Source organism: Neofelis nebulosa, chromosome 10 (genome assembly GCF_028018385.1).
Source record: "Neofelis nebulosa isolate mNeoNeb1 chromosome 10, mNeoNeb1.pri, whole genome shotgun sequence".
NCBI classification, from domain to species: domain Eukaryota; kingdom Metazoa; phylum Chordata; class Mammalia; order Carnivora; family Felidae; genus Neofelis; species Neofelis nebulosa.
This window is the reverse complement of record NC_080791.1, coordinates 73,312,900-73,330,773: the sequence shown is the minus strand read 5'-3', so window position 1 is coordinate 73,330,773 and position 17,874 is coordinate 73,312,900. Positions and strand designations below refer to the sequence as shown.

Below are 17,874 nucleotides of genomic sequence, written 5' to 3'. Positions count from 1 at the left end.
GTTCATAGGGTTAGGGTTGGGACTAGAAGAAACTTTGTTTTCTCTATTCTCTGGGGGAGTCACATTTTTGATATCTTTATTTTGTGCATTTGTGTATATGTTGTATCCTTCCATTTCTCTGCAATTTGCTATTTAGAACTGATGGATTCAGAACACAAAGGGAGAGTACACACTCACATTTTAGGCAGTTAAAAAGGAAATTTATATAATTTTAAACTACTTTTTGGGTTTCTTAAAATTTTTAATTTAGCTGTTTAGGTACAAAAGCAAATGGAATTTCTTTTTTTAATGTTATTTTTGAAAGAGAGAGAGTGCAAGTGAGTTGGGAGGGGCAGAGAAAGGGGGAGGGGGGGACAGAGGATCCTAGGTGGGCTCTGTGCTGACAGGAGCAAGCCCCGTGTGGAGCTCAACTCACAAACTGTGAGATTATGACCTGAGCCAAAGTCAGACACTCAACCAAGTGTGCCACCCAGACACCCCTGAGATGGAATTTTTTTTAAAGATATGTTTATTGTCCTCACTTTACAGATGAATAATTTTGGGCCCAGGAAGACTAAACCGCTGAATTATAATTACAATTTGTGAATGGTAGAGCTGGGTTTTGAACTCTGATATGTTGGGGTCAAGCCCCATTGTTTTGCTTCCCTATCCCACACTGGCTGGCTGTGTATGGGATTTTTAAACACTCTTAATATATTTGAAGGCAATTATTGTTGGTTTAGCAGCAAGTATTTATTTATTTTTTCCTAAGTAATCTCTACCCCCTGTGTGGGGTGTAGGGGTATGGGGAGATCAAGAGTTGCATGCTCTACTGACTGAGCCAGCCATGTATCCCTTGAGTAAAGAGTTTAGATCTTACTTAAACTGTTACTGTAGGAGGAGGGTGATGAAGTGTGAAGGACAGAAATATTTCAGTGCACAGGGAAGAACTTGGAGAAAAACTTAGGAGAAAATAAAAGTTTAAGGAAGTATTTGAAAAGATAAGGACAGGACAGGGGTGAAATAAGATGAGAATAAGTAAACATCCACAATAAAGAACTTGGAGGCCAGTGGTCAGAACTTTTATATTATTTGGGTGATTCAGAAAATCTTAACACAAGCTATGAACTTGTGGCTTGAGTAGTGTGGAAGACGTGGTTAAGGAGACTGAAAGAGAAGTTGGACTCTAAATGAGTAGATGAGTAATGCTAGTTCCTATTGTGAAATGAGTAGGGATTTGATAAGAAATTTGTGAGAAAGGTATAGAATAGGCAGTGTTAAGAAATTTGGTTAAAAATTTTGCAATAATTTAGGGCGCCTGGGTGGCTCAGTCGGTTGAGCGCCAACTTTGGCTCAGGTCACAATTTTGTAGTTGAGTTCGAGTCCTCCATCAGGCTCTGCCCTGACAGCTTGGAGCTTGGAGCCTGCTTGGGATCCTGTCTCCCTCTCTCCGCCCCTCCCCCGCTCACGCTTTGTCTGTCTGTCTCAAAAATAAGAAAATTAAAACATTTGCAATAAAGGGAAATCCTGATTGAAACAGGCTATTTTTTAAAAAGTAGTTTCCTTCCTATAAAACAGAAATTGGCAGTTTATCTTCAGAAAATAACAGTGGAGGCAGGAAGACATTAAGAGTTCCGCTGTCAGTATGATAGAGCGCAGGACTCCTGATCTTGGGGTTGTGAGTTTGAGACCCACGTTGGGTGTGGAGCCTACTTAAAAATAAAGTTCTGTGGTGGAATGAGAGAGAAAAGCAAAGACAAAAGCCTCTTTCAAGATAAAAGGGTAGGGAAAATGACAATAGGACACAATAAAGGGAAATCTGAGCAGGTGCTTTGTCTTGGTGAAAAGAATGTGGATGTTGATGGGAGAGATACACACACTTGGAAAAAGTACCTAATTAGGGAACAGGAAAACAATTTTTTAGATGTTTTATTTGCAGGTTAGGGAATTACACGAAGCTTAAATTTCCTCCCAAGATAAGCTCTGAAGGAGACCTAATTATACCTATAAAAAACCATAGTGCTGTAAGTATCCATAATCAAGCTGATTTTATTAAGTTACTTTATATGTGTTCATTACATAATTTATAACTGTTCTGACCTCTTTTTTTAGTTTAGTGTGTATATATTTTTTAGACTACAATGCTGAGTTGGGAAAAGGTGGTCTTTTTGGCTCCAGGGAATGTAGCCTAGTTTTATTTGACTAGATCTCATAATGACATTTATTGGACTGGAATTCTGCCTGTATTGAAATGTAGGACATGGGGGCGCCTGGGTGGCTCAATCAGTTAAGCATCCGACTTCCTCTAGGTCATGATCTCACAGTTCCTGAGTTTGAGGCCCTCTTTGGAGCCTGGAGCCTGCTTCGGATTTTATGTGTCCGTCTCTTTCTCTCTCAAAAATACACGAACATTAAAACAAAATGAAAAATGAGTCCAATGTCAGCTCAGGTCATGATCTCACGGCTCGTAGGATTCAAGCCCCGCTTCGGGCTCTATGCTGACAGCTCAGAGCCTGCAGCCTGCTAGATTCTGTGTCTCTGTCTCTCTCTGCTCCTCCCCCTACTCATGCTCTGTCTCCTCTCTCTCTCTCAAAAATAAATAAGCATTAAAAAAAAAAAACTTTAAAAACTTTAAAACAAAATGAAAAATGAAATGTGTGACACACTAGGGTTTTTTTTTTTTTAAATCAGATTTATTGAGATACAATTTACTTCATCTTTTAGGTATCAGCTCTAGAAGTTATGAGTTAGTGATGGTGTATAACTGCCACCACCACACTCCATCACTCCAAAAACTATTTTTATTCCCCTTTGTGATTAATCAGTACCTTTCACTTACCCTCTAGATAACTGATTTTTTTATTTTTGCCTTCCCAGAATGTCCTATAAATACAGTATATTCAGCCATTTATTTATTTATTTATTTATTTATTATTTATTTATTTAACAAATGGTCATCTGCAACTCAGAGGAAGTCATTCCTCCCTCAATCCCAACGTTGTTGGTTTTTTTTTTTTTTTTTTAGTAATCTCTATGCCCAACATGGGGCTCAAACTCATGACCACTAGATCAAGAGTTGTATGTTCTTCTAACTGAGCCAGCCATGCACCCCAGGATATATAGCCTTTTGAGTCTGACTTTTTTCACTTGGCATAATGCTTTTGAGATTCAGTAAAACACCACATTTTGTATACCCATATTTTGATGGGCAGTTAGGTTGTTGCTACCTTTTAGCTATTGTGAATATTGCTGTGAGGGTTAGTGTACAGTTATCCTGTTTTTAATTCTTTTGGGTATATATATCTAGGAGTGGAATTGCTGGGTCATATGGAAATTCTGTGTTTCATTTATTGAGAAAACACTAAAGTGTTTTCCAAAGTGGCTGCACCATTTTACATTCCCATCAGCAAAGGATGAGGGTTCCAATAATTTAGCCATTCTAGTAGGTATGCAGTGGTATCTCATTGTGATTTTGATTTGCATTTCTTTAATGAGTAATGCTATTGAACATCTTTTCATCTGATAAGCTGCCTTTTTTTTAGTGGTATGAATATAGTGATGGTTGTTCCAATAACTGGACTTGTGTAATACATATATGTATTATTAAATGCCTGTTATAAACTAGGCATTACGTATATTTTTTTAACCCCAACAATACTGAGATGTGATCTGTCTTTTACAGATAAGAAAACTAAGACAAAGGGAGATTAAGTAGTTTAAGATTACACAGTTAATAAGTCTGATAATTAAGCCTCAAGTCTTGCTACCACATTTTCTCTTCTTTGTTGTCGCTGTTCCATAAAACTACAAATTTAATGCAGTTGGTGTCATGTGAAGACAAGGTTTTGTTAGCCATAGTAATTTTGGAGTCTGGGGGGAATATTCTAGAAAAATTCATGTCAGTTTTTCATCATGTCAGTTTTTCATTATTATTCCCTATTTGGGGGTTCTCAATTATAACTCAGTTTTATGTTTTCTTAAGCTATGTTGGAAATGGAGGCATATACCATAACATTTAGCACAAAAGCTTACTGTTATTTGTCCTGTTGGAATTGGGGTAATGTCAGAGTATGTTTAATGATTCATGTTAAATGAATGGACAATAAAGTAGTCCAAAGTTCAGTAATTATCTTCACAAAGCAGTACTAGTGTTGGGATTTTGAGTTAGATTGAAAACTGCTTTGTCAGTAAGATGTCTTTGAACAGGAAACTCTTGCTGTAATTGTATTCCCCCTTCCATGTCCCCCTTCCAAAGAGTGATATATATATGCAGATATATAAAGTTGTTCTTGATGAATGCCCTGTGTTGTGAGTCTTTTATGTGTAGAATGTTGCTCCTAGGAGCTCAAGGTGGTATAATGACTGCTAGTGCTTATTAGACTACAGTGTAGTGCTTTTTGTCAAAATGAGAGAATCAAACCCTTTATTAATTGCTTGTAGTACTTGGGCAAAGTGTAATTATAAAGTGTAGTATGGAGATTAAAGAGTGTGAGAGCTTGCTAGGCTCATCCATCTTTAAACTTGTGAAGCTCAGGATGGTTTCTCTCTTCGCTTTCCCATGACTCACCCCTTATGTCCAGGTTACCATTCCAATTTCATCTTTTTCCTCACTACACTGTTAAAAAATAATACCCCTTCCCACCAATTAAATCATTCTTTGTCATGTTATTGTGTTTTTCCCCCATTTCATTTACTGTCTAAACTTAACATTTTTGTTTGCTAGTTTAAAATTTTTTTTTTTTCAACGTTTTTTTATTTATTTTTGGGACAGAGAGAGACAGAGCATGAACGGGGGAGGGGCAGAGAGAGAGGGAGACACAGAATCGGAAACAGGCTCCAGGCTCCGAGCCATCAGCCCAGAGCCCGACGCGGGGCTCGAACTCACGGACCGCGAGATCGTGACCTGGCTGAAGTCGGACGCTTAACCAACTGCGCCACCCAGGCGCCCCTTGTTTGCTAGTTTAAATGAAACCATTCTTAATATTTCCATTGCTGCCAACCTAGTTCAAGTCCTTACTGGTTCTTTTCTAGATTGTTTCAGTTACATATTAATTGGTCTCCTGGTTTCCATTTTGGTTTTCCTTAGGCCTTTTTTCGGCAAAGCCAATAGAAATCTTTTAACATTGTAAATCAGCTCACATGAATGTCTCTTACACACCTTTGGCATCCTATCACACTAATAATTGAGTATATTAGTGGTTTTCCTCCGTGGAAGTATATTGTTTAATTATAGAAAGTTCATATTAATAGATGTAGATTTTACGATTTTTTTTGAGAGAATATTTTTTATTTTTGCTAATTGAGGTTGGCGATTTAGCTTATTAATTTTTATCAAAAAAAGATTTCAACCAAAAAAAAAGGGAAAGGTGAAAATATCATTAAAAATCATAGAGTAAAATTAGGTTTGAAAAGAAGTTTGTGTCATACCCTAAACAAGAAATATAGGTATATATTTAACATATATAAATTTGGAGAAAAGTTTTAAATTCTACAAGTCTTTATAGAAACCTCCCTGTTTTTGTTTTGTTTTGTTTTGTTTTTAAGTTTATTTATTTTTGATAGAGACAGAGTGCGAGCATGAGCTGTGGAGGGGCAGAGAGAGAGGGAGACACAGAATCCGAAGCAGGCTCCAGGCTGCAAGCTGTCAGCACAGAGCCTGACGTGGCGCTCAAACTCAAGAACTGTGAGATCATGACCTGGGCCGAAGCTGGACGCTTAACTGACTGAGCCACCCAGGTGCCCCTCACCCCCCCTGGTTTCTTTAGGAATAGACTCTATATTTTAGATTGATTTGACTTTAACTCTGCGAATATTAATAGGAACTGAAGCCACTTCTTTCCAGGTAGTCATTTAACCTACATTACTCTGTGATCCCATTAGGTTCATTCTCTAGTATATATATATTTTAAAGTTTATTTATTTTAAGTCAGACAAATATCAAACGATTTCACTAGTGGAATTTGAGAAACACAACAGATTAACATAGGGGAAGGGAAGGAAAAATAAGATAAAAACTGTGAAGGAAGCAAACCATAAGAGACTCTTTTTTGAGGTGGGGAGGGGACACCTGGGTGGCTCAGTTGGTTAAGCATCTGACTTCGGCTCAGGTCATGACCTCACGGTTCTTAAGTTTGAGCCCCATTCCAGGTGAGCTTGAGCCCTGCTTCTCTCTCTCTGCCCCTCACTCACTTGTGCCTTTTCTCTCTCAAAAAACAAAAACAAAAACAAAAAAAACACAAACCTCTTAAATACGGAGAACAAACTGAGGGTTGCTGGAGGGGAGGCGGGTGGGGGATGGGTTAAATGGGTGATGGACATTAAAGAGAGCACTTTTTAGGGTGAGCACTGGGATATGTAAGTGATGAATCACTGGGCTCTATCTCTGAAGCCAAGACCACACTGTATGTTAATTAACTTAAATTTAAATTAAGAAAAAGTTTATTTTGAGAGTGTGTGTGGGCCTGGGGGAGGAAGCAGGCTCTGTGCTGTCTCTCATGAACTGTGAGATCATGGCCTGAGCCAAGATGAAGAGTCAGACACTTAACCTACTGAGCCACCCAGGGACCCCTGTAGTGTATTTTTATCTCACTCGGGCTTCAATAAACTTCTTAGGTTTGCTTGGTTGAGGTCTTTCTTCATTTGCAGAAAGTTCTTGGCTATTTTCTCTTCAAATATTTCTTCTGTTTCATGCTCTTCTATCTTCTCTTGGGACTCCCAAGTCCCATAAATGTTAGACCATTTGAAATTGTCCTACAGGCATGGTATTTTACCTCTCTCCCCTATTTTTTTTCTCTGGATGTTTTCTTCTGATTTGTCTTCAAGTTTAACCATCTTTTCTAATACTGTTCAGTCCATTAATTCTTCATTTCTGATATATTTTTCTTGTATTTGATTCTTATTTGTAATTTGTATCATTCTGCTGAAACCGCCATCACCCCGTATATGCATTTCCTTTTTCTGCTAGATCATTTAGCGTCTGCATCCTAATTATTTTAATTTTTTTATGTTTATTTATTTTGAGAGAGAGAGAGAGCACAAGCTGGGTAGGGACAGAGAGAGAAAGGGGAGAGAGAGAATCCCAAGCAGGTTCTGCACTGTCAGCACAGAGCCCAGTGCGGGGCTCAAACTCAGAAACCGTGAGATCATGACCTGAGCCAAGATCAAGAGTTGGACACTTAACCGACTGAGCCACCCAGGCACCCCTCATCCTAACTATTGTAAAGTTTCTGTTTGATAATTCCAACATTTGGGCGATCTCTGTGTCTGTTTATTTTGACTGTTTCCTTAACAATGGATCACATTTTCTTCTTTGTCTCCTAATCTTTGATTATATATTAGACAACTTAAATTACCCTTATTCTGTCAGGCCACTAAATTGAGAAAGTCTGATTTTTAAGTAAGATGGGTCTGTGCTTTATTTCAACTTTAATTTGATTCAGTTCACTATTGGGTTGAAGTACCTTGGGGAGCAATAATGGCTTTCTCTTTAGAAGGATTTGGGATCTGAACATTGACTTGATTCCAAAGATTTTTTTTTCAGCCTAGCTGCTAGCTTTTTAGGTTCTCAGGAAGTCTCTTTGTTCTCTACTTTGTTCTTTCTTGGTTTTTGGTGTCTCAGGAGATCTCTCTGCCTTGCTGCCCTTACTCCAGCCTCTCTGGAGGGCACCTGTCTTACATAAAGGCCTGGAATGCTTTGGAGGGCTTTTTCTCAGCTCTTCTGCCCCATCCCCAGCCATTGGGTAGCTGAAAACTTGGAGTGCCTCAGGTGGATTTCTCCCTGTTCACCTGCCCAGCCCTCCTTTGGAGGGTGGCTGCCTTATTCTTCAGGGAGGCCCACATACTTTAAGGGAGATCCCTTAGCTCTTCTGCCCTGTCCCAGGTTTCAGTGTGCTACCTGTGCATTTAATGAAGACCCAAGGGAAAGAGTTGATGGGTAGGTACAGACTTGTTCCATGCCTGGGACTCCTTGTAATTCTTAGGGCTTTAGACCATTCAGACTTACCTCTGCCATGCCTCAGAATTCTAATCTGTCATGGTAGCCTACACGTGGCTATTGAAAGTGTTTGTTAAAAGTCTAATGAGTTTCTCATCCCTGTCTACAATGTATTCTTCCTGCTCTTCTGTGCCAGGGATTCGAGTAGCAGTGGACCGGCCTCTTCATGAGAGGTTTATCACTTTCTGGAATTTAATTCATTAGAGTTTTTGTGTGTGTGTTCTGCTCTCTGATGTCTCTTAAAAGTATTTTCTTTTTTTTTAGCTTTTTTACCTTGCTTTTCATTGTTGAAGTGAGACAGTCTCTTGTCACTTTGTATATCCTAATAACAGGAAAATCCCTTTGTTTCATATTCATTACCTTTGTTTTAGAATAGTAAAGCTTATGGGAATGCAAACCGGTGCAGCCACTCTGGAAAACAGTGTGGAGGTTCCTCAAAAAATTAAAATTAGATCTACCCTATGACCCAGCAATAGCACTGCTAGGAATTTACCCAAGGGATACAGGAGTATTGATGCATAGGGGCACTTGTACCCCAATGTTTATAGCAGCACTCTCAACAATAGCCAAATTAGGGAAAGAGCCTAAATGTCCATCAACTGATGAGTGGGTAAAGAAATTGTGGTTTATGTACACAATGGAATACTACTTGGCAAGGAGAAAGAATGAAATATGGCCTTTTGTAGCAATGTGGATGGAACTAGAGAGTGTTATGCTAAGTGAAATAAGTCAGGCAGAGAAAGACAGATACCATATGTTTTCACTCATATGTGGATCCTGAGAAACTTAACAGAAGACCATAGGGGAGGGGAAGGAAAAAAAAAAGTTAGAGAGGGAGGGAGCCAAACCATAAGAGACTCTTAAAAACTGAGAATAAACTGAGGGTTGATGAGGGGTGGGAGGGAGGGGAAAGTGGGTGATGGGCATTGAAGAGGGCACCTGTTGTGATGAGCACTGGGTGTTGTATGGAAACCAATTTGACAATAAATTTCATATTTAAAAAAAATTAATAAAGCTTACAAATGATGAAATATTTAAAACTCTACCAAGTTTATTTATTAAAAAAAACTTTTTTTTAATGTTTATTTACTATTGAGAAATCGAAAGAGACAGAGCATGAGCATGGGAGGGGCAGAGAGAAGGGGAGACATAGAATCCGAAGCAGGCTCCAGGCTCCAAGCTGTCAGCATAGAGCCGGACGTGAGGCTTGAAGTCACGAACTGGGAGATCAAGACCTGAGCCGAAGTCGGATGCCTAACCTTAGACTGAGCCACCCAGGCGCCCCGAACTATCAAGTTTAGATAGTAAAAATCTGCTTTCCACCATTGGCCCTCCCCAGTCTTCCGTTTTTATTGACTGATGTCTCTTCTTTTCAAGTCAGACCCTTAATCTATGCTTCTGATTCATATTCAACTATACTCAGTATCTAAGCTAGTGTGTATCTCTTGTCTTCTGTGCCTTTTACTCTTTGTCCCCTGAAGTCTTGTCTTTCACCTACCATATGTTGAAGGCCTTAACCATTTTAAACAGCCATTCCTGATATCTCCTCCTGTCTCTCCTAGTTCCCTTTGCTGTCAAAGAATTGAAAGAATAATAGACCTTTGTTACTTGTAATTCTTTACTTTTTCAGTTTTCAACTTCTCTTAAGTGTTCTCTGAAAAATCACTAATGGAAAGGGGAAATGAGGAGTGACTGCTAATGGATAAAGGGTTTCTTTGGGGGTGACGAAAATGTTCTGCAATTTGGTAGTGGCGATGGTTGCGTAGTTCCGATTATATAAAAACAATTGACATATGCTTTAAATGGGTGAATTTTATATGTTAATTATGTCAATAAAACTATTATTAAAATAATCACAAATGAGCTTTTAGATTTAAAGTGTTTTTCTTTTTCAGCCCTTATCTTGTGTCACCTCTCTGGAGTTTTTGACATTACTCACCACATATTTCTTAGGACACTGAATTCCTTTATTTCTCTGATAACCAGTCTTCACACCTGTTATTTTCCTCTGACCTTTTGTTTCCTGCTTAAGTATTAGAGGCCCTTATGATTTCCTCCTTGTCTTTTCTTTCTTCACTTTACACATTCTCCCAGGGTAATATCTACTTTCATGACTTCAGATCTTCAGTTTTATATAGGTAATTAATGCCTCAAGATTCATCTCCAGCGAAATTATTCTGTTGAGCCCAAGGCCTGTATTTTTTTTTTTAACTTGTTTTATGTTTTATTTTTTTAAATTTACATCCAAATTGGTTAGCATATAATGCGACAATGATTTCAGGAGTAGATTCCTCAGTGCCCCTTACCCATTTAGCCCATCCCCCCTCCCACAACCCCTCCAGTAACCCTCAGTTTGTTCTCCATATTTAGGAGTCTCTTCTATTTTGTCCACCTCGTTTTTATATTAGTTTTGTTTCCCTTCCCTTAGGTTCATCTGTTTTGTCTCTTAAAGTCCTCATATGAGTGAAGTCATATGATTTTTGTCTTTCTCTAATTTCACTTAGCATAATACCCTCCAGTTCCATCCATGTAGTTGCAAATGGCAAGATTTCATTCTTTTTGATTGCCAAGTAATACTCCATTGTGTGTGTGTGTGTGTGTGTGTGTATGTATGTATATGTATATGTGTATACATGTGTATACACATATATATATACACCACATCTTCTTTATCCATTCATCCATTGATGGACATTTGGGCTCTTTCCATACTTTGGCTATTGTTGATAGTGCTGCTATAAACATGGGGGTGCATGTGTCCCTTCGAAACAGCACACCTGTATCCTTTGGATAAATGCCTAGTATTGCGGTTGCTGGGTCGTAGGGTAGTTCTATTTTTAATTTTTTGAGGAACCTCCATACTATTTCCAGAGTGGCTTTACCAGCTTGCATTCCCACCAAGGCCCATATTTCTAATCAACAGCAGACATGAACTATATTTTCCATAAGTACTTCAAAATAGTAATGTGTTTTGGTCTGACTAAAAACGACCATGTGGTTCTGAGGAACAATTCTGACAGTAACACATAATTTTATTCCTCAGAGAAAGAAATTAATGGTTTATAATTTGACACATTTAAGATGACTTCCATATGCTTTAAATGAAAATGAGTGCAACGAGAATGGATTACAAATCTGGTATCTCTTGGGTTCAAATACTCATTTTGAGTAGAATATTTGTATGTACTTTTAAGTATCTTACAGAGTACCCAAGTCACTCTACAATGAAGAATTGCTTCCTAATCTGGTCCATATTAGATTTAATTTCATTTATTTGTTTAACAAACATTTGAATGAAAGCTTGCTTGTTCTAGGATTGTTCTGGGTGCTAGAGATATAGGAGTGAGCCTAAGAGGTAAATCCCAGCTTCATGAAATTTATAGGCTAGAGGGGAAAGACCATGAAATACACAAGTAAAATCTATAGTACATTGGATGGTACTTAAATGCTAAGGAGAAAGTAAAGTGCATAGGTGATGGGGTTAGAGAAAGTTGCAGTTTTAACTTCATTATCAGGGAGAACTTTACTCAAATGTTACCTTCTTAATGAAGACTTGAAGGTGAGAGAGTATGCCACTCAGCTCACCAGGGGAAGAGCAGTCCAGAGGGAACTGAAGAGCAAAGACTCTGAATGAGATGTATAATGTATTTGAGGAACAACAAGGAGGCCACTTGGACAGTCTCAGACAAGAGAGTTATAGGGGAAAAGTAATAGGGGGACCAGATATTAGAGTGCCTGGTGGACTGTTGTAAAGATTTTACTGCTTTTCTGAGTGAGATAGGAGTTATTGAAAGCTCTGAGTGGAAAGGTAAGAAGATCGAAGTTTTTCAGTATCTCTCTGGCTGCTGTGTTGAGAGTAGTCTGAAGGTGGAGGGTGGAGTGGTGGCAGAAACAGACTGGGGAGCTGTTTCAGTAATCCACAAGATTTTATGTATATATGCATAACTATCTGATAGAATTACCACCAAACATTGCTGCCTTCCTGTCAAGCTATAATTGAATTAGGATTTTCTAATTCAGTTCAAATAAATAAATTTGCTGGATATAACATACAGTGGTGAGTGTGTAATTATCTCTCACTGATAGGAATATCTTTCTATTTTTAAATGTTTTGTATTTTTTTTTTATTATAAATTTTTTTTTTTAACGTTTTATTTATTTTTGAGATAGAGAGAGACAGAGCATGAACAGGGGAGGGGCAGAGAGAGAGGGAGACACAGATCGGAAACAGGCTCCAGGCTCTGAGCCATCAGCCCAGAGCTGACGCGGGGCTCGAACTCACGGACTGCGAGATCGTGACCTGAGCCGAAGTCGGACGCTTAAACCGACTGAGCCACCCAGGTGCCCCTAAATGTTTTGTATTTTTAAAGACAGTGAATTTTTTTACATAAATCATGTTATATGTGATTCCATTAAATGATTCACAGATAGTGAAAATTTGAGAAACCATAATTTGTTTTCTTTTGCACTTTTACCCTTTTCCCATATCCCTTAATATATAAGGGCAGGGTCCTTATTTTAGCCTATACATTAAAAAATGAAAAGTATTGTTCTTATTTGTATTTTTTTATGCCATTACTAAAAATTGAGCTTTTGTATTCATATAGTTTGCCACATGTGAGTTAAAAAAAACCCCACATGCTATTGTAGGTGGTGTTTTCACATACCATGTATAATATAGATATGAAAATATTTTAAATATTCAAATTTAAAATATGTAGGGACTAAATTCTTTTTTATTAATGAAGTAACCCACAGAACAGTGAATAAATTTATCATCTATGATTAACAAATAATTTTAAGTGCATAAAGCATATATGATTATCTAACAAATACTTGCAAAACAAACACTTGTGTAACTAGTCGATAGGTTATGAACTAGAACATTGCTTATCTTCCTAAAGTCCCCAGTGTACTTATCCTTGGTCATCCCTTCTATGAGTAACCACTGTCCTAACTTTGAGAATTCTTTCCTTTTCTTGGTTTTACCGTTATGTAAGCATTCTTAAACAATAATAGTTTCTCATGTTTTTGAACTTTATATAAATGGAATCATTGTATGTGTTTTTGTGTCTGTCTTTGCTTATCATGTTTCTAAGTTTTATTCATTTTTTTCTTATAGCTCTAGTTCATTGGCATTAGTGTATTAGTTGCATGAACTGTGATATAATGAAAAATATTAGGTCTTTGTGCTTGGTTCTTGTCATGTAACTCCTAAAGACCTTGGAATCTCTTTTTTTTCTTTTGTATGCTAATGAGATAAATAGTGTCTGGGATCCCTACATAGTTTCAGGGTGGGGCTGGTCACCAGAAAGACTGAGGCATTTTAGAGGACTAGAACTTTTAGCTTTATCCCCTGACCTCTGGAGATGAGAGAGGAACTGAAGGTTGAGCTAATTACCACTTCCAGGTTAGTTCCTATTTGGGACTATTGTGGGCAATGTTCTTTGGAGGTTCTTATGATTATCTTTCTTTTTAATTTGTAGAAGTTACTTATCTAGGATTTGAGTCCTTTGGTTATATATTAAAAATATCTCCTTTTTTGTGGCTTGTTTTTATCATTCTCTTTGGTGTCTTTTGATAAAAGTTCTGGATTTTACTATAGTCAAATTATTTTTCTCTTACGGTTAGTGCTTTCTGTCTTGTTTAAGAAATTTTTCCATTCTCTGATTCTAAAGCTTTATAGTTCTTCCTTTCACAGACGTTTGGTTTGTCTCCAGTTGAATTTTGCTTAAGGAGTGAAGTGGGAGTCCCATTTCATTTCCCCTCCATTTGTTCTGGCTTAATGTATTAAAAAGACAGTTCTTTCCCTGTGCTCTGATATGCTACTTGTCTTAAATCGGGTGTCTTTGTAGTTGTGTTTCTGTTTTTGACCTCTTAGCCTGTTCTTTATTAAATTTATCTCTTCCTGCATAAATACCATACTATCTTAAATAAAATTAGCTTTGTAATTAATCTTTATTGGGTAGAGCAAATCCTCACACCTTGTTCTTTTTCAAGAGGTTTTTGGCTATTTTGGCCCTTTTGGTTACTGAATAAATTTTAGAATCACCTTGTCAAAAATTATTGTTTTATTTTAGAGCGCAAGCAGGGGAGAGGGACAGAAGGACAGAGAGATAGAGAGCAAGAGCAAGAGAATCCCAAGCAGGCCCTGTGCTGACGGTGCAGATGTGGGGCTGATCTCCTTTCATGACCTGAGCCGATATCAAGAGGTGGATGCTTAACCGAGTCCCCCAGGCAAATAAGTCCCCCTTATTTTTGTTTAACATGTTTATTTATTTATTTATTTTGAGAGAGAGAGAGAGAGAGAACACACTTCTGCATGAGAGAGGAAAGAGAATCCCAAGCAGGCTGTGGCTGTCAGTGTAGAGCCCACCGAGGGGCTTGATCTCATGAACTCTGTGAGGTCATGACCTGACCCAAAATCAAGAGCCAGAAACTTAACCTACTGAGTCACCCAGGTGCCCCAAGAAGTCATTAACTGTGAGATCATGACCTGAGCTAAAATAAAGAGCCATAAGCTTAACTTACTGAACCATCCATGAATATGTATTTAAATATTCTCATGGCTTCAAATCCTATTAGGGTGGCCTTCTTTTTGCTGAGGTTAACTAGGAATTCCACGAGTTATTTTGGTTTTGATTCTTTTTTTTAAACAGTTAAATAGTTAATCTTTTTGTAATTTTGTAATCCTGTTTGGTTGATTGTAAACACATTTATCTATGAAGTGTTAACAATTTGCTAATTGTAGAACTATTAGAAATTATATACTTTAAAAATACAAAATTTACCAAAAATGTTAGGATAGACCTTAATGAAAAGGATGTATGTTATCTATGGGACTTAAAATTTTTCTTCCCCTGAAAATTAAGTAATAGGCATTGGAGATATTTTATTGACTTGAGGGAAGGGATGACTTTTGGGAAGGTAAATTTTTTCTTATCCAGAAATTAGTGATGCTTGTTCACCTTGCTTTTTGTTCCTTTCCTTATAAATTCTAGCCTTAAGTTGGCCAATAGCCACCTTTGGCTTTTGAGCACTTGAAATATGGCTAGTCTAAGTTGAAATGTGTAATCTGAAATAAAATATATACCACATTTTGAAGACTTAGTATGAGAAAAGAATGTAAAATGTCCCATTCATATTTTTATAATTGCTTACTTATTGAAATGACAGTATTTTGGATAATTGGATTAAATATATTATTAATAATTTCATCTGTTTATTTTCATTAATGTAGTTGTAAAAAATTTTTAATTCAGTATGTGGCTTGCATTCCACTCCTGTGGAATAGTGCTGTGCTGCTCTACCCTAATCTCACCCAACACCTGGACATTCCTACATTTTCTCTTTTTAACAGAGTTGTATAGTGCCTAATAACCAAAGTGCTTGGTTACTTTTGTTAGATTAATTTTTTCCCTCTGTGAATCACAGAGATAGGAGAATGTTATCTTGTCTACTGGGGTTTTTCCTTTTAGAAGAGATGAAGCTCCTCTCCTATTTTTATTTTTTTTAAATTTTATTTAAGATTTTTACTTTTTTAAGTAATCTCTACACCCAATGTGGGACTTGAACTAACAATCCTGAGATCAAGAGTTAGTTGTATGCTCCACCGACTGAGCCAGTCAAGCACCCCTCCTCTTCTATTTTTAGTTTTCTGTTGCCATTTCCTACTCCCAGTTTCCAAAATAATTTTTTCTGCCACCGCTTGTTTATTCTGAACTCAGCCACGTGATTTTTCAGTTTTAGTTGAATTATTAATAAATAAGCCCTTTTAGGGGCACCTGGGTGGCTCAGTTGGTTAAGCGTCCAACTTCAGCTCAGGTCATGGTCTCGTGGTTCATGAGTTCGGGCCCTGTGTCAGGCTCTGTGCTGACAGCTCAGAGCCTGGAGCCTGCTTCCGATGTTGTGTCTCTGTTTCTGTCTGCCCCCACCCAGCTCCCCCCACTCAAAAATAAATAAACTTAAAAAAATAAAAAAAGCCCTTTTAGTCTGGTTTTTTGTTTGTTGCAGAATTTGAGCTTCTTTTTGATAAAGACAATGGTGTCTTACGTTTCCCAGTCTTTGAGGCATTCATTCAACAACTACAGTAGAAGTCTGAGAGTGAATTCATAACCTCAGTGAAATGATAAGTTTGCTAGTCATGTGGTGAGAATAAATTAATAAAATGGCACATTATTAAATAGCAGTATTAATCACTTCATGATAGAATTAAACAAAACAGTAAAATCTATTTATTAATGCAGAGAGAAATAACCATAGCCTTGAGGAAGAAGTTGGTATTTATAATAGATAAGGTATGTTTAGACACTTATTTCAGATAACTATTAACATAAAAATATATTGTAGTGAATTAGCGCTGCCTGGATTTGAGTCCTGATCTCATCACTTGCTAGCTACTGTGAACTTGGGCAGATTATATAATTTGTACAAAAGTTTTTCATTTGTATGTAGGGATAATAGTAGCTACTTAATATAATTTGTGAGGATTAAATTAGTTAATATATTGCTTTTAGCAGTGTTTGGCAGCAAGTATCTACATACCTCTATCTGTAGGTATGTATAGATATGTAGATACTTGCTACAGTTTTAACAAATATTTTCCATGGTTATTGCAGTGTTGATATTATTATTTTTAATGGTAGCACAGTATTCAGTTGGGTACCATAATTTATTTTCCTTTGAGATTCACTTTCATTTTAGTGGAGAAATATTTGCATGGTTGAACTCAAATCATTGTTTCTCTGTTTTCTTATGTATCTTGAATTTTAAGATCAGAAAGCATTTAGATGGGTAGCAGGACTGGTTTTATTTTTTTCTGAGATTTAAATTTAAATTGTAAATGAATGTCTACCACAGAAGAAGCCAAGAGCTTTTAAATTAATTCTTTTGGATCTGCAAATGTATCCCAAAGTTTAACTGAATAGTTTAATTGCCGTCTTTTGAACAATTTAAAGCAGCTACAGCCTTGTGATCATCACTGGATTACTCTATGTTGGAAAATTTTTGGCAGATGGTATACAATCATCATTCAAAAACTAGTTATATTGTATTTTCCAGCTTGAATTAGGAGAACATTAGCATTAAAGTTTGCATTTTGAATTAGCATGTGCAAAAGTTGTTTCCTGATAAATGTTTGTCATCAAATGAAGTTTTGATTTTAAAAAATTAATGGAGCATGTCAGTGTAGCAGCCTCAGAAAAATAGCTGAAGCACTGGGTTACTTTTGGACAGTCTTTCAAATCCTTTATTACCATTTGAGTATACATGCATGATAATTTTTTGGAAAGCTAAAATATGGTAATTCAGCTGTTAACAGTTCACTTTTACTGCTTAGACTTGAATTTAGTTTAGCATGTGCTGCTTTGGGTTGATACTAGGGATAGAGCAAGCAAATGAATTGATATGAAAAATACCACATTTACTGTTAAAATATTTTTCAAGCTATTTATTTTATACCTTTGTTAGTAAATAAGAGGTAACATTAATTTAAAATATTTGGAGTAAGTGTGTTTTCTGTTGAATAAACTGTATCTCAAGCTCACTTAAAAAATCCAGATTTCCTCTTTAAGAACAATGTCCTATCATTACCAAATATGGTAGCCAGGAAACTACTTAAATAAATAGGCATTTGCTTGTGGAAAATGAATTGCAAGTCGGTATTGCTTTCTCTTTGCAGAAAGCAATACTGATAGCTCTTATTCCATTCTTTAAAATATGTGGTCATTAAATTTAACTCTGTATTTATTAAGCAGGGTGGTTTTAAATGTTGTGGGGCAGAAGAAAAGGAAAACAAAGTAGGTTTCTGCACTTAAGCTTATTCTAGTCTGTTGGGTAGACATACAATTATAAATTTTTTTTTAATGTTTATTTATTTTTGACAGAAAGAGAGAGACATGGAG

At 36.9% G+C, this 17,874-nt stretch overlaps 1 protein-coding gene across 2 annotated transcripts in view; it reads left to right on the top strand.

Annotated features, from left to right (window-relative positions):
* PIK3C2A (phosphatidylinositol-4-phosphate 3-kinase catalytic subunit type 2 alpha) overlaps positions 1–17,874 on the top strand; it is a 195,768-nt gene that overhangs the window by 76,457 nt on the left and 101,437 nt on the right. The window lies entirely within an intron of this gene.